The following is a 19,754-nucleotide window of genomic DNA, read 5'->3' on the forward strand; positions in this document are numbered from 1 at the left end:
GATACGTATACGCAATTGATTTTTGCAATCAGCACCTTCGTATATAAACATGCAAGTAAAACACATTTTTTTATACTTTCAGCCTTTTTTATATATGATTATTGGCGCATAGTATATGATATTCATTATGCTTTGAAATATATACATTATATGAAAATTATAACGTAAGTGCATACTATACTTATTACTTATACGTCGTAAATCTGCCCAGCATAAATTTTTTTGAAAAATAAAAAAGCAGGTCTGCGTACAATTCTATACTACAAATACTTTTCATAATATTGTAAGACATATTATCTCATGCTTTCTGTATACAACAGAACAATAACGTTGAAAATTTTTGTTTGTATTGAATAAAAAAGAGCCGTGTTTGTTAAAAACGCAGGCTGAATTATAATAACTAAGAAAAAGCATATCAGCATTATTTAGCTTTAGAATTTTTTTTGCAAATTTTATATATTTAATTTTTTCAATTGTTTTATTCAGAAAGATTTCAAACTTTTAAAGATATTTTTCTATTCGTAATAATATACCCCGTTACATTATAGCTCATAAGTACATGAAATATTATATCAAAAACTGCATGCCTCTATAGATACAAATAATTTGCAAAACCATATACATGTATTGGATTGTTTAAAACATGATGCTTACAAAAAAATATACATTAATAGCAGAAATCGCTGTAAATCAATTTGAATAGGAATACAAAATTCATAAATTCAATCAAGAGAGTAAGGAATTATTTTTTACAGGCATATCAATGACAATTTAAAAAAATAAACGAAGAATTTGTTTATGACAATCAATATATATAAAAATGCGCAGCATAGACAAATAAGATATTAACAATAAAAAATTAGTATGAAGTCTTCTCATATTTAATATGCTTCGTCATATTTGTTTAAAATACTTATAAAATTCTTATATTAGATAACTTCTGTTTATATTAATATTTTCTTGTCTTCTTTTATTTATTTTATTATAAAAGAAAAAGACTTTTTCTACCAAAAAATTCTAGCAATAAAGCTGTACATATCAATATTTCTTCCAAGTAATTGTATTATAAAGAAATTATTCTTATTCTTTTAACTCTATTTTCTATGATAAAACGATATTAACAGTGTAATTAACGTAGACTTAAAATGTTTTTTTTTACATAGAAACTTAAAATAAATATTTACCTTGCATTATCATATTTTCTAAATCTTTTATGATGCGTTATAAAAAAGGGAATTATTTACACGAAAGCAACTATTACAGTCTTTAACTGCTATATATAACAACAAATTCAGTAAAATAAGTGTATTATATATTACTCATTATATCAAAATACTGCAGATCTGGTTACAAAAAAATTATGCTTATTGTACATATTCTGTATTTTTAGAAATTACAGTGTACATCACTACACATGTAAAAAAAATGAAAGCTAAAGATACATTTTTTTTATAGGTTTTATATTTTTAATACGAATAAAACACATTTGTACTATAATCGTGACTTGCAATTATATGAAGAAGTCATAAAAAGCTTCAGTATTGTAAATGTTTTACTGCCGAAAAAATAAAAAATAGTAAATGAAATATTTACATAAACTTGAACTTTAAAGAATAAGAATAGAATCATGAAACAGTAGATGTAAGAAAAAATAATGTGACACTGTATTATTTAGCTTCTCTATATCTGTATTATAGGCATTTAAAATTGCTCAACAAATGCAAGAAATCGAATATATATACATTGTAAGTAAATAAAATCTATAAAAAAAAAACAAAGTAAAAATAGTAATACTGTAGAAATTACGCATAAGAATCAAAAAAGACTAAATTCAAAAAAAAACATCAGCAACTAACTATAGAATGTAATTTATTGATTTAAATTAGAATAACATTTATACAGCCATAACTTACATTTTTTATTCGTTAAATATTCAGATTGTATAAAATTTTTAATTTGTCAAAATTTTATATCTTTTTATAAATTATAAGCTAGTTACACAAAAAACGATTTTTAACTTTAATTTAAGTTTTATTGATTGTTACTATATATGATATTGAAGTTTTCTACTATGATATTAGCTGTTCTCGTGTCTTATGTTATTGATTGCATATTATAATTTTATCTGTATGTTTAGAAAACTCGATTATACCTAGTTTTCTTGTATATACCAAAAAAGTCTTTTATTATTCTTTTCGCATTTGGTTATAATGTTTTAAAGCTTTAATATATATTTTGTTTTATTGAGTCATATTGTATTTATCGACTAGAATGTAGTTTTAGAATCCATAAAAAATAAAACGCAAAAATAGCATATATACGTTTTCGACAAATAAAACGATTTTTTGCAGTACATGACTGCGCAAGATATAAACATTATACTATTTTATACCGATAGATGCTTAAATAACATAAACACACCATTTCCATAGAACTGTGATATGTTTATAGTACATAATCAATATGTATAATATGCAAACTGCTCAAAAGAGTTAGAGTTATGATATTTATACGATCATTTACTTGTAATACATAAGTTATTAAATACTTAAAAGATATAGAAAGTCTGATTTTATTCAGAAAACAGGTAAGCTTCAAGTAAGTGCGAATCTACTTTACAAAATGGTAAGAAGCAGCGTAACACATTTTACATATCTTGATCTGTATTTTTTTACGTTTACCTACATACTGATAAAATTTGAAGATCGTAATTATATAGAAACCCTATGCAAATATTGTATGTGTGCTTAAAATGTTAAATATACCTTTTTAAGAAATAAAAAGAATCTTTTTTTCATTTATTAATTTGTTCAAGCTAATTATAAATTTCAAAATTGTAAGTAAGATTCAGTTCCAAAGTGCTTAACGCTTAACCAAGCTTTTGATCTCAAATTCGATTATTTATACATACATGCAATAGAATTTTGTGCCTATCATATAATTTGCTGTCGATAAATTTGTAAATAGTATATAAAGATACGTGAAGCATTTTAAATTGTATTACGCCCCTATACAAGTATGTATAAAATATAATTTGACAAACGTTGACTTTACTTTTACAGGCAATTAGCAATGAAAAGTAAAAAAAAATATCGATTTTTTATGCACGTATGTGTATATAAGTGCAAGCCCTTACATGTATTTATCTTAAATTTTGTTAAAAATATACTTACGTTATATGATTATCGCAAAGTAAAATGCGGTTGTGTAATTTCGTTGCAAAATAAACCATAAAAACATACAATTTCATTTTTTTTCAACGTATACAATTGAATCCAATTAGTAATATAGAAAAAAGATTATCTATTACTGTAGAATTTTATTTTCCGTATCTTTAATACGGAATATATTTTATGTTTTTTTTTATATAAATAGCAGATTTTAAAATGAAAATAGCAATGTAGTCTACATTCTAATTGCGTTTTTCGTAAATATATGATATAAAAAATAATGCGAAATAATTAACTAATGACATATATAAAGATATAATGTTTTCTTAGTGTTTACCATAGTGAGCAATACAAACACATAAAAAAAAAATTCAAAGTTTGAGTTATTTAGTGACGTATAGAATTTATATTTACTTCTGTAACAAGACCATACAGTTTTCCTTCTTTTATTACATGAATAAATGTAAAGAAGGGTATTATTTGCGCAAAATTTGTATACATAAATATCTGAGAAATAAATACCCTGGCTATGCGATTGCAGTTTTTATAAAAAACTGAATCACTGGTTGTTGTAATGACTAAAAAGCTTCATATAGAAAATACTTTAATTACAATATACCATATAAAATAAAATAGTTTTGTCTGATCTTTTGTAGAATAATCTATAAATATGTATTACACATTTAAAGTACATTATAAAAAATTGAATTGCACGGTGTCGACGGATTTCAAACAGTGTATGAAAAAAATTAAAATATATAGTTTTATGCAAAGATATCTAAATATGATACTGCAAAGTTATATTTATAATATAACGCAAATGCTTTTAATGTGATTGTAATTTCTAAATTCTTGTTTCGTTTATTCTTCATATGTGATGAATAGATCAAGCGGAATAAAAAAAAGCGAAATCTACTAGGAATATGGTTTACACTAATAGATTTATGGATAACGACAAACAAGAAAATTGTATATATAAATGAGTTGCAAGAGACAATATGTCAAGCTTTTCAAAAGTAAAGTATGTGATAAGCATGTAACAGATTCTGTTTTGCGGCTTTTTACGACACATACAGTGCAGTAAATGTAAAATCTTCCTATTTTTTAGCTTGTTCTAAATTATATTTATACAATATGTCGATAATTTTATTGAATCTTTATTCTTTTCAAAAGGAAACCTATTAAAAAAAATTAAAATTTCGTGTATGATGAAATTTGAGATTTGATATATTAGTGCGAGTATTGACGATACATGACTTTCAAGAATGCTATTTAAAATGATTTTTTTCCCTTATTTTTTAATTGCGTTTATGAAATGTTTAATAAACAAAATATAGTTAGCTGACATAACTGTATAAGCTTTTACAAATGTAAAAAAAACAGAAATCAAAATTGTTGTACGTGCAATATTTACGAGTTCAAAAAATTTTTAACTTGTCATTTAATTTGGATAATACGTTTTATAAAATGTATTGCAAATTAGAATGTTATAATATCACAAAAGAAAAACTGTTCGCGAGAAAATTTTATAAAATGGTATTATAACAAAAATTTGTGATTTCGAGTATCTTGAATGCAAATTTGAGATATGCAAAGTTTTCCCTATTGGATGATAAAAGATAAAAATTACGCTTTAATATATATTGAAACAACATACTCACCCTAAAAATGCAATTAAGATATGACAGCAATAAGGTTTTATCTTTCAAAGATTTTAACATGTTTAAAAATTGTAAATACTGTTAATATACGGGAAAATATTAGAAAACAAAAAATTTAAATATTATACTCAACGAAATATTCCTGATTGATGTATATGCATAATAGTAAACTTTTTTTTTCTTGTATTGTTTATTATTATATCCGCAAAATTCTTACACGCTTATATTATGGGTTTCTAAATGATTTATCTGACAATCACTGCTGTTTTTTTGTTTTTTTTTGTAACTTATTGCTACAGAAAGAGGGATTTCACATGCTATATGTACAAAATGCAAATTTTTTTATATATAAAATTATCTATATTCTAGCAAACGCAAATTGCTTATATTCTTTTGACACTTAGTTGAAAAATAAAGTAAGAATTTGATAAGAAGTAGCATATTTAAACATGTCAAATATATTGAATGTACAAAATATTTTATGTAAAATGTATTACTTTATCTGATTTTCTAGGTATCAATATTGGTAAACGTAATTACAGTGTTAAAAGCGAAAGTGCAGAAGTAAATAAATGAGATAAAACATATGATTAACAAGTGTATATCCGAATTGTGTAGAATATCGTCTCTTTTATGCTTAAACGCGGTAAGAACACTCTGTTACTGTTGTAAAATATCTTTAATTTGCAGGATTTATATATTTGAAACACAATATTTTCGATTCTCTTTAAAAGATTAAACATCGTGATGATACAAAATACGGGCATCTTTGACAGAAGTTTATATCAAAATACAAAATTTCATACAAAAAAGCTATAAGCCATTAGAAACGTTGTAGATTGTAGTATTTATTCTTTTAATAAAAGTGGCAGATGCAAAACTATCAATATGTAAATTTTTAAGTTATAGGGATGCTATCCTATATGTAACAGATAGTTTTTATCAATATCGCAGAAATCTCCGTATCAAGAGTAAAACTGCAATTCATACATATACGAATTTTTTTTAACAGAAAATGCCATTTACTTGTGACATGTTCTATTTAGACTATATTATAAATATAAATATTAGATCGATACCTCAATGTTCTTTAATTGTTTGCATTGTAAATAAAGCAATATGTTTATCAAACTTACATAAGCAGTATTTTTAAATTTATAGGCTACTTTAGTATTAAGACATATTGCAATATTCATTATCCACAGAATGTCCATAAGGATTACAAAAATTTACGTAAAATGTGATTCAAATGTAAATGTACAAAATTCATATAAAAAAATTTTAAGAATGTATATAGATTTTTCTATAATATCAAAAAAAAAGCTCTTTGTTTTTTATATACCCTATGGATAGTTATCATTTTTCGTCTCTAATAATAATAGCATAATAAAATAAAAAATATATTAATGCTAACCAATAATAACGCTTTGTACGTATATAGGGTGCAAAAAACTATATCTGTATTGAAAAATAAAATTCTAAGTAAATTAAAAATATCAATATCAATCATGCATTCATATTTAAAATCTTACGAGTATTATATCTTATGCTCTTAAAAAGATAACAAAGAAGAAAACAATAGTATAAATACAAAAACATTTAATTCACGTTTGAACGTAGTACTATATACAAAACATACAATACACTAAAAAAAACGAAATGATATAAATAAAGCGGTTAGATGGTTTATTCGAGAATAAAAAAAATATAATTAGATATATAAAAATATCGCTTGCGAAACTAAAACCCCAACTCTTAATGTTATTAACTTCGCATTTATAGTATGTTGCAAAATTTCTTTGCTTTTTGTTTTTAATGTAGTCATTAACAATATCTATGTAAAATATTGAAGCATCCAGTTATTAATAACAGATTAAAATTCGAAAAATCTATGAAGAGTACTAATTGTATGATAAAAGTCAAAATAATATTTAATATGTATGTCTAAACTTAAAGTTGTATTTGTTTGCTTCAAAAGCCAGGAAAGAACATGGTGTGAAACACCGATTGCAAAATAATACGATCAAATTTTACTTTGAGAAAGTATACTAAAAAAAAGTTGTATTAACCAATCTTTACATGAAAATATTCGCTAATCGTTGATACGTATATTTCTAGATTATAAATAAAATTAAAAAACATATTCAATTTAGATAAATATAAATAAATATTAATCCAATGTGTCTAATGCCGAGAATTCTATTTACTCTATTAAATCCGTTTTTACAATACACTATATATTCTATGATTGCAAAGATCACAGAACGTATTCTTAGATTATGTATTATAAACAACGTAAGTATAAAACCAAATATCTTAATAGATTACATTACACGATCTAAACAAAACATACAAATGTAATAATTTTGTTTTTCTTCTTTCAATGCATTATAATAAATTTGAAAAAAATACGTAATTTTTATTATTCTAAATTTGTATAGAATATATGCGCCGAAATTTTATGTGCATTGATATGACATAGCATATTTCTTTTGCTTTTATGCATGGGTTTAGAATTTTAAATTTTATATAACCAACAAAATATAATACCTTATATATTATAGTTTTAAGCTTTTATTGTAAAACGCGTTTCAACTGCGAAAATACAGTTTTGTTTTGCAAAATTATTTCATGTAAATATTAGCATCGAAATTTTGCAAAAAAAATGCTTACACAAAAATATAGTTTGATCCTAGATGGCAAATAAACAAAGATAAAATTATAACTTGAATTTTTATGTCTCTTTTGTTTTTATATACTTTAGTGTAATTACATGATCTATACCTTGCAATGTAAAATGTGTGCTTTAGGCTCTATTTTCATAATTCAAGGCTTTTTTAAATCCATTATAGCTTGCAAATATACGATGCCGGATATTAAGCAGTTCTAAACCGCATTCGACCATGAAAAAATACGTTCAATATACAAAAAATATAATTACACTATGAAATTTTGCAAAAAATTTAGCTATTCTATTTACATATTAATTCACATGTTTAAAATGCAGTATTAAGTATGAATATTCTGGGTAGAAATGTATTAATAGTTTTTTCCCTCGTCGTTCAATAATAGAGTAAATGAAGATCGTAATGTTAAACGTAAATAGAAAAGTTAGAGCTACACGCGTTAACACAAAATCATAAAATAAAATGTCTAAGGGAGTGTAAATTTGTATTTTTAAAACTGAAAATGTAAATAAAAAATGCAGAACAGAAAAAAAATATACAGAATTTTAACGAAATATAATTATCAATGTTTTTAAAATAGTTTGATATTCTTGGCCTATATTCTTCCACCTAAGCATGTAACTGTTTATGTTTTTATGATTTGAAATGTTAAGAAATACGCATTTAATTGTTTTGTATTTCGAATGTGCTGTATGTAAATAGATTTCTTTTAACTTTACACAACTACATATTGTTATACATTACAAATCTACATGCAAATGTTAAAGCTACATTTTTTTTTGATGGGATACGACTTGGTTTTTTTTTGAAACCCATACATTAAATTAAAATAAAGCTCTTTTTCTTTAAAAACAAGCAGAATGATGTACTTATACGTGTATACAAATTATATAGATAATAACATAGAATACAAAGCTTTTAATCCTAATCACGTTTTTATTCTATGTTACAGTCAAAAAAACCTAAATATTTTATATTTATGTGCGAATACATATGTGAAATATATAGGATATTATGAAAACGATTCCAACTTAAAAAAACACTAGCTTTAAAAATGGATTTACTTTTAAAGACTTGTTATCTGGAAAACAAACTGTTCTGTTACGGTAGATAAACTTTGTGCATCATATTACTTGTAATTAGATTGTAACATAAAATCGGCGGTTCTACTATTACATCAATACATGATACCACAAAAATACCGTATGCATAGTATTATCATAGTTTTTATGTATTATTAGATGTTTAAATTTATAAATATCTATATAATAGATAGTCTAAGCATAAAGTAGACTATTACAACAAGTAGATGATGTTTTTTACTATTTTAATAGTTTTAATAATATGATGCTACTAATAATAGGTAAATATTCCGAAATAATTTGTTTAAAATTCTTTTCTAATTAAAATTGTGTCATTATCAAGTACAAAGCTATTTTTTTTGTTTTTGTTAAATGAGTAATCATGTCTGTTAGTATAATATACTAAAATTAATTTTTTTTTGCAAGAATATGCTAAATTTATTACAACAAGTCAATAAATTATTTATAAATTTTAATACGATATGTAGAATAATTACTTTGCTGATGAGCTGTAGAAAAACTTTAAATAGGAAAATAGATTGGTTTTTTCATTCTTACAAGTTAGTAAACTAAAGTCGTAGGATACTAACTAATAACATACAAAAACGATATAAAAGCAAAACAAAAACCCTGTTCAGCGTATAATTTATATTTATATCTATTTCTTAATCAATGATTGTATAAAAGCCAATAATAATTTTTATCTAAAAATATAGTTTTTTATAAAATGTAGCTATATATGTCCGAAATATTTGTGCTCGCATATTTTAGGCTTGTAATTTTTTATAAGCTTAATCGTGTTAGAATTCACAATCTTTATAAATTCGTATAAATATTAAGAAATTTAACTGCTAGATTTAAGAATACAATTATATATAACAGTTTGTAAAAAAAAGGTTTTTATTAGGTTCAATAGAAAAAGCAATGTCTTATTTACGTATTTTACTTAAACAAATAGAATTATAATGATTTAAACAAGTCACTGGGCTATTTCGTGTCAGTTTTAAAAAAATCGGAATGTAGATTTACTAATAAAATGCCGTGTGAGACATTAATTTGTCGCCAATAAATTTTTTCATTTTTTTTACAAAATAAAGGTATCATAAATCAATGCATTATTTTATTCACGTAAAAAATTTCATTAAGTATCACTTCGAATATGCAATATTACAAAATATAAGTATTAACTTATTTATATTTGTAGTTATAAACGTTAAAAAAGGTAGAATATTAATAAAAGAAAAAAAAAATTTGTAAAGACAAAAATATAGATAACAAAATGTGATAGAATAGATATTTCAAATTTAAGTTGTAAAAAAAAATAATTGCTCTATAGAATACTTACTTTTTAATATTTCTATAGGTTGTTGCACATTTAATCAGACATTTTTTACTATTATTAATTTGAAAAGTAGTAATGCTTTATTCTATTTCTTTGGCATAGAAAACAAAAATTTAGGTTGTCTTAACATAAATAATATGCGTAATATCATAGTATGAGTACATAAAAAAACCATTATTTAGACATTCCAAATGTTTTCTACATATTAGTTAGGTATAAACTATGATCCTTATAAATGTTCAATTGATTACTATCTAGATTAGATCTTTTGTAAATTTTTTTTTGCAAATTAAAAGTGTTTTTTTGTTAAGTTTCTTATGAAATATTATTATTCTTTTTTTGTAATACGTATTAGTATTTGTTACAATTTTTGTTGCTCAACAAAATACATATAACAGCTCCTATATGCAAAACATAATACGAAATACTTTTTACTATCTAAAAAAAAATTTGCAAGAATCAATACTTATTAAAAATGTTTTCATATATAAATAAATGTATGAATAAACATAACTAATGCTTGCTAGATCTTAGTTAGGTTTTAAAATTTTTCCGAATGTAGTAGAAATGTGCAATTAACACCAAGTATATAATGTTTTGTTGCATGAAAAGCATGTTTATATGTAAAATTCCATCTGATTACAATACGAAAATCCTAGACAAATAGACAAATTTTTTGCATTGGCTGTATTTCAAAATACCTGAAATTCCTGGTTTAACAAGAAATATTCTTAAAAAACCATATCTTTTGAAAAATTTGCTTTTTGCCTTTAAATTCTTATTAATACTATATTTATGGGTAAGGTGCGACAGATTTTTCTAAATGGTACTGAAAGAACTGATAATATACTTAGCTCATGCATATAATGTTTTCTTACCTTTTTGCATATAAAAAAATAGTTCATCGACACAGTCAAATTATAAATTATTAAATTATGTAAAATACATACGGAAATAGACTTATATTATCTTTTGGAAAAAAAACCTATTGCAATATTTTTACGGAGGTTTGCAAATTATCAATATCAGTTCGGTTATTTTTACGAAAATATGTCGATAAAAAGAGAAATAATTTATTCACAAAATTTTATGTAGATTTGATATACGTCTGATATATATAAAACTTCTTCTTAAAATTTATTTGAAGATTTTCATTTACAAAATAAACATTTTTAAAAAATACTTTCAATGTAAATCTTAAAAAGAAGGAACTAGGAACCGCTTTTTGTTAATATATACAGTAAAAATGCCTGTATATTTTCTAATAGACAACAAAACCTTGTGAATGCAATCCGTGTTGAAATATAATATTCTTTATACTGCATAGAAAAAATACATAACAAATCATCAATAGAACAAAAAACTAAACTTTTATCTCGTATGACATTAGATTTCCTTTATAGAAAAAAGCTGTTTAGTGATGTCTATATAAAATTTTGCAAATCAATTGATCTAACATCATTAATACAAATCGCTGTCTGCTTTACTATTTATGACATTCTAATAAAGAATAAGTAGTATAAGATGCATAATCAATTATATACACTTTGTGTATATTTTTAGCTGTAAAAGCGTATTTTGAGCTTTGCATTCAAATTTTATCCACATGAATTAAATCCTGATTACCAGACATAAAGCTTGTTAGATTGATCTTATTTATGTTAGTTTTATATAGTATGTTCAGGTTTATAGAACCACAAGGTAAAAAAATGAATACTCGATCATATATATAAATTTCTACATTTCTAAAAATATTTTTTGCTTGTGACAACAATAATCGCAAAGAAAATCATATTTTTAATTGTAAAATTTAAGACTTAAATGAAAAAAAAAATTTATTCGCATTTTAAGATATAAAATTCGTAATTTAAAAAATTTCAACAATATTTGTGCCAAAAAATTTTTACACAATAAAGCATATTTTAATTTTCATGCATTGATAAGTTCGTCTTTTACCATTTAAAATGTAATCCTCTATATACGGTGTTATTGATACACTTTAAACGTATTTTTAACCAAAATACTAGTTCTGTGCGGATTATAAAATAGAAATTTTAACACAAGTTAAACACTTTCGACTATAAATCATAATATACAAAGCGTGAGATATTTAGAAAAAATTAGCTTTTTAGAAGTTTTTCTATATTATACATGTAAACTTAAGTATATTTATTCCATAAAAACTAGAAATTAAAAGTAATTCTCATATTCTGCAAATTAATTTTAACCGCAATCAAATCACGTTTTCATAAACCAAGCCGACCAATAATATTATATACATACAATTCATCATTTGAAAAACATAAAAAATCATTATTTTTACATCTGAGAACTGTATGGTAATACTTAGATATTTGTTCATTTTATGTAGCATTTGTTTTGTTTTGCAAGAATAGCTTTGAGCTATATGTATAAAATATCTACTTCCGTTGATTTTTGCTATCTACAGTATCAACTTTACATTAAAACAATACTTTTATATGTAGTTTTGCATAAAACATAGATTCAACCATAAGTCTTGTCATAAATCTAAAAATTTAAGTTTAGAAAACTACTTCCTTTTTAACACCAGGAAATCAATTGCTTTATCATTCCTTAATTGTAAGTATTACAAAATCCAGCACTGTTATCAAATTTTGAGCAGCTCGAAAATTACTTGTCACAATGTTGTATGAAATGATAGAGGTGCTAGAATTTATTTCTTGTTGTATTTATAATCGTCGGAGTATATTAAATAGCTTTAGTACAAATCTCACAAGCTGAATCATAAAAATATGTAAACGACGCATTGTCTATAATAGAAACGTGTTATTTTGCATTATATAAACGTTAAATCTATTTAAAGCTGACATGGATCCAAATAATAGCATCTCATTACTCTATTTGCGTCTAGCATCAAAGTATAGTAAAAAGAAATGTTTTCGTTTGTCAAAACATACAAACATATTTTATTATTAGCATGAAAACTTTTAGATTTGTAGTAAAAATGTACAAACTATATATATATGTGTAAAAACTAGCATCAAATTGAAAGCTAAAAATCAAACTTAAAGATGTAAAAAATGCACTATACAAATTTTAGTACATATGCAATTATTCACATGATTTTATTATAAAAAATATTATTATAGACAGTTTTATAAATTAAGACATACGATTCAATATGTTTTGTTGTGATTTTATGATGTCTGACATTATATATTATTGGTTTTTACTCCTATTAGAAAATATAAACTGTATATGTAACGCACTTTTATTCAAATCATAATTTTTATGAAATAAGCATTTGATTTTAAAAAAATAACGTAAAAAGATATTGCTATAGAAATATGACCTACTTTTTTACAAAAAAATTACAAATCCGATTTACATTTGCTTTTGTATATAATATTAAAGATGGCGTGTATCAGTAAATATGTTATTGTGCTTGTATTTCTTCATTTTTTATTTGCATAGCGAAAAACATAAATGTAAGTTTGTAGTAGTATTTTCGACTTAAAAAACACGATAAATCTAATTTTAATTTGTGTTATAATTCGATCAATGTCAGTTATTTTGAAAGCTTCTAAACTACATGGAATTGGGCTCTACTTTAATATTTTTTACAAAATAAAGTCATAAACATCATTCTATAAAAATAAGAAAAACGCTTAGATTTATCTATGCTGCATAGTAATTACATTTACGAATGGCTGTTATATTTTTATATTAGTTCAATTACATATTCAAATATAAGAGTTTTTATACAAGTTTGCTTTATATAATAAAAATTATGTTTTTGTGATGCAATTTTTATTGTGATCAGCTTATTATTTTTTTATCTTTTGATTGTTTAAATGTGTATATAAATAAAAATAAAATTCATTATAAGATGAATATTTGCAAATTTTCTATTTGAAACATAGAAAATTTTATATGGAAATATGCTTTATATACATTTGTGCCTGATTCATCTGTAAATTATGAATTAAAAAAAAATGTTAATTAATTTACGATTTCTAAGTCTTATGGATTTTGTTCGGGTGGCTTATCCAGCAATAAATGTATTTAATTCGACTATTCATATGATGTAGTAATAACTGTGCTAATTATTTTAAACTTCTTAATTACATTTATAGATATGATTTCTTGTGGTATAGTGGAATTGCTCAGTAGATATGCATACTAAATTAGTATATTCAAGTATATTTTATATGTTCACGATAAAGACTATTTTAGTCTTTTTACGCACATATAATTGTATATTCTTATACGTACACTTTGTAGAAAGGACGAATTGCTACGTATTATCTTCGAAGTCTTGTGATTAGAATATCAAGACTAGCAAAATAAATTGCAATCCCGATTTCAAAGTACTATAAATAACATTTTTATGTAATAAAATCTTTAAGGTCTCAAGAAAAAAAAACTTTCTACGTCATCATTTGCATTAAATAAATTTTAAAATCAACAAATAACTTTCACTTTGTATAGATTATTAACAATGACATATTATCTGTGAATTCAGATACTTGTATGATCATGTATTGTATTATCGCTGTGTCTGTCAAAAAAATAATATTCTTTATATACATTTACAATAATTTAGCCATATCTATCTATTAAAGCGTAACGTTTCAGTATCTTTTTTTCTTTTTGCTTCTACAATTTCATATGTTGAATTACACAGTCAGATGACATATTTACTTCTAAAATATAAAACACTGTTTACATGCTTTGTACAAAAATTTGAAACTCTTTGTTAGAATGGATTTATATCGCTGCCAAAAATTTGTTTCTATGCTTTAAAAAAACAAACTGGATTCTTAACATATGAACGAGAAATAGATACGACTTAAAACTTTTTTTTAGTAGATTATTTTCTTGCCTAGTGGTAATCATACATATAGATTTGCATAAGGTTTGACTTAGAATAATTCTTATGCGTGCTCGTCTCTGCTTCTAATGTATATTGACAATATTTAGTATTTCTATTATTTGTTTGCGTTAAAATATACCTAAAAAAATACATATGCTTACAATGCGCATCTTAGGTTTAGACTTGCTATGTTTAAGATAGTTTTTTGAGTGCTTAAAATTTTTTCGATTCTTTTCTTTTGCTTATAATGCTAAACTTGAGATAAATATGACTTCTTGTTTGATCTTAGGTACATTTTCTTTATAAATAATGTATTCTAACTACAAATTCGGCAAAAACTTAGTAGTACTTACAAAAAAAATTTCTGTTCAGCAAAATCTAGTTGACAAAATAGAAAAGAAATTTACCATTTTTTACTTTTGATTTACTAATATACAAGTTACATACATATATTACATTTAGTATAACTAGCAATTTGTTGTAATATTTTACAAACAAAAATCAGTAAAAATATTTTCATGTATGTGTTGTGCTACTGATAACTGCCTAACGGCTGTAGATGCATGCTCATATATAATTTTTTAGTATAAAACATAAGAAAAATATTCTAGTTCTATATTTTATTTTTAGATACATTATTTTTGCATTTTTAAATTACTGGTATTGTGTTTTTCTATCTTTTAACGTTGTACTGATAATAACGAGAATTTTATGTGCGTCTTTTTCTAATTTTCTGCATTCTTTTATAGTTTCATAACTCCCATGTGCATCTCCCTAGACTAAAAAGGATGATTCAAACGTTGAGCATTAAAATTCTTGCTATTTTTTACGTTATATGAGATTATAAATGCATTTTTTATCCAAATTCATTTTATATACTTAATTATACCATCTAAGACAAATAAAAACAGGCTACAGGGTGTATAAAATATCTATATAATCTCATATAAACTATTATTTATACTAAGCTTAATGTCGAGATTCGTTTACTTAACGCAATAGAACAGACTAATTTTATCCGTGAACTAACAACATTTGAACTGCGTTAAATGCAAAGTTACAACATAAAAATACAGCTTCACACGCTTAATTAGATTGCATGAATTTATATTTCCTCTGTTTTGAGCTAAATAGAATTCGCAAAATGATGTTTATTTGTGATTCATTTTAGTTTTTTATATGGTGAAGAAGTGTTACGTTTATTTTATATTGTAAACGTACGCTATTATAATTTTAAGTTTTAAGCATTGATCTTATGTTATTTTTTCTTGCACAACTTGCAGGTTTGAGCAGAGCTGTTCTTCATAAAACACCACCAAATTTCTTCTATTTCTTTTCAGTATTTTGCATGTTGTACAACAGTCGCATATAATAAAACGTTATTTGAGTCGCTAGACTACTGCTTTTTGTACTAACTTTAAAACTTTTGATAGCAGGTAGTATGATAATTCAGAGGAAATATTATATGGTTGCGTAGTGACAGTTCTAAGATATATTTCTTTTTTACCAATATGGTTTACTAATACTTTGGGTGTTCTAAATATACAAAATTTTATTTTTATCATGAAATTAAAATCATGGTAAAATATTGACGTTTCACGTCTACTAAGATTACTTTCAATTTGAAATTAGTGAATTCAGGCATTGAACCCAATAAATATTTATACTACATTACATTTATATGGTAAATCGCATAATATAAATAAATTGTTTTTCAAACCTCTCCAATAAAATTTGTTTCGATTTATATAACGTATTTAGTTTTATATTATCGTTATCATAAGCATGTATCTAAAAAATGTAATTTAAATTATTATTTGTCATTTAAGAAGTTTATCTTATCTTTTATTTTTTTATAGAATTTAACAAAATGTTATTTGGGTTGTATATAGGTATGTGTATGTATATGTGTCATACAGAAACTGCGTTTAAAGATGCTGTTAAAATTTAACTGTTTTCTTACTAACAGTCAATTGTAGTATTTCTCTTTTGACTACTATATATTTTTTTGCATACATACTTATTTGTCATTATAATTAATTCATTTTTTTTTATCGGTAGTTATAATTTATGTCGTTATTTTATATTAAAAACTTTAACTAGACGTTACAAAAATCATCGGTTTTTTTCTTGTTCTAATATTTACACAGTTCGATAATATTTTCTTTGTTTTTTTTTTGATCTTTCCGTTTTTATTGTCTGAGTTATAGATTTTAGGGTCGACTGCAGTGAAATTTTAAAAACAACTTTTATTTATATTACATCTGTTTTGTGTTTTCATCTATATTATAATAAATAAAGACTTTGCATACAGGTCTTCAGTCTGCCAAATGAATATCATAGATCACGAAATTGTGTTTTTTATTTATAAATTTTTTACAAAATACGACCCAGTACATTTATATTTATTTTTAGCTGTAATTCTGATATTTAGAAGCCTACTTTAACAGATCAAATGTGATAATATATAACTACTTAAGTGCTATAGACATGCCAAATTTGCAAAATTTGTGATTTTTATATCTTTTTTTACAAAATATTTTACTCATTGAAGTCGGCTTTATTAGGTGCGCACAGAGTTTTTTGTATACATATCATTTTTTATTTTATCTGTTGTCTTATTTTTTATACGTATAACTGATGCTCTATAAAAATTGTTCTGTAAATTTTTTCTCATATTGACCCAAAAAAAAATGTAATAATTTTTACATGTAATCTAGCTAGATTAGTTTGTTATTACTCGAAGATTTACGCCAATTGTCAACTAGAGCGATAAATGTATAATAAAGAATAAGGATGTGCTTGTGTTCTGTAAATTTCATCTAAAAAAACATTGAAAACGAGTATATTGGAACGTTTTATAGATATTTACATAAAAATCATATACAAATATATAGATAGTATGCAAAGAAATGTTATAGCACTTATGAGTCTTTTTATAACAATTTCTGCTAATATATACAATATCAAAGACAAGTTATGATAATCGCATATAGCAAGTAAAGTGCAACACAATATATAAAACAGAAATCGAAAGACTTTTGAAGTGCATTTTTTTGTCTAAAGTTGCATCACTCGAATACTAAAATATAACAAAGTTAACTTTAAAACGATACTAATTTGCTTTATGCTAGTTCCGTGTATATTTGTACTATAATTGTATCTTTATCAATTTTGCGCTTGCTATTCACATAGTCATAGTGCTATAATTAGCTGCTTGCTCGTAATTTTTTCGATTTTAATATATAAATGTAAAGATACCTACGCCACATAAGACGATTGATATTGATGAATAAGTAGAACATGCATGAATTTCTATGTTAGATGCATAACAAGATATATAATTTACGCTTGCATTGCACTAGTCAAGAAAGTTCTGGTATAAAACTTGAAGCTTACAAAAAATTACATTCAATCCATCAAATGTACCAATATTCTGTTTTTATTTTGAATTTTTAATTTTACATCAATTTATATAAAACTATGCATGGCAATTTAAAAAAATAATTAGTTTCTCTTGTGCTGCATATTAATAAAAAAAATTACAAAACGAAAAGAGAAAAATAGTCACCATTTATTGCAAAAAAATACATGTGCCTATGCATATGTAAAAATTAGAGATATAATATCATAAAAGCTATACGAGCTTTTTTGTAGTAACAGTGTAAGTTAATATAATGATTTTGTAATAGTAAAAAAAATACATTTAAATCATAAAAAGCAAAAGAAATATGATTGATATATCTGTAGTATGTAAACTCTATAAGAAAATTATTATTACTTTTTTTTAAATGATGTCACAGTGTTTTTATATTGTATAAACTCTGATATTAATAATTAATCTAAATATCAAAAAAATACTAAAAAATGTGCAAAATAATACTTTATTAAAAAATGAAAATATAATAATAGGTTGTAATTAAAAAATAAAGTCTGATTTAGTTATATTTAAAATTGCTTCATTATCACAAAAGTCCTCTTTAACGAAAAAGATGCTAAATAAACCGATGCCTCTAGTACAGCTTCGTATTTTACGACAATAATCGTCTGTTCTTTCTCTGTTTCTATGTTGACCACAGCAACCTAGTAAAGATCTGTAATTTTGTTCTCCACAGTTTTCTTTATATGCAACAGCTCGATATAAACAATCATAATAATTCATTGGGTACATACATATGTTTTTTGCTACTTCATAAGCATATGAATTCTCTTTAAAAGGTATTGCAAGTGCAGTAAAAATTATATGTTTCATTTTTGAATCGTGTATTGCATCACTTTCCCTTTTGACACGCTTTAAATGCGCCTTATAAGTAGTCTTGCTTCTAATTCTATTTTTAGAATTCACTTTAAAATTAGAATAAATTCGGGTATCATTGCTATTTTTGAAAATATCAAATTTTCTTGCAGAAATCTTGGATTTGCTAATATCTTCAAGATCCGCTATCCATTTACTAGAGGAATTTGCTGCTGATATATCCATCTGTTTTGCATACAAAAAAGTAAATGATGTAAGATTAAAAGCAAAAAAAAACAACAAAAGTATTAAAAAAACAATTTTCATTTCAGAAAAATCACACATTTCTTATAACGTGGTGAATTTAATTACAAAAGCAGATATAGGATTTTTTTAGTAATTAGCAATTGTTCTTAGAAGCACAAAAACAGATATTGAAATGACAAGTATGCTTTTTTTTATTCCAATTCTGGATACACGACTCAATGTAATTCATATGAGCCACATGAAATATCTATTTATAGAATATTTGCATAAATGCGTTTTTTTCTATTTTTCACGTAGTATTGTGTCAATCATATTCTTAATATATTTTTACATGATGATCTGGTGATCAAATAAAAATTAAAAATCGAATTTTATTTTTTTAAATTTATTTTCATGTTCTAATTGAGAATAAATGTTAGAATGTGATAAAATTGCAATTTATAATATTTCTTA

This window comes from Rhyacophila brunnea, unplaced genomic scaffold (assembly GCF_057557595.1).
Source record: "Rhyacophila brunnea isolate RB1 unplaced genomic scaffold, BYU_Rbru_1.0 scaffold_122, whole genome shotgun sequence".
NCBI classification, from domain to species: Eukaryota; Metazoa; Arthropoda; class Insecta; order Trichoptera; family Rhyacophilidae; genus Rhyacophila; species Rhyacophila brunnea.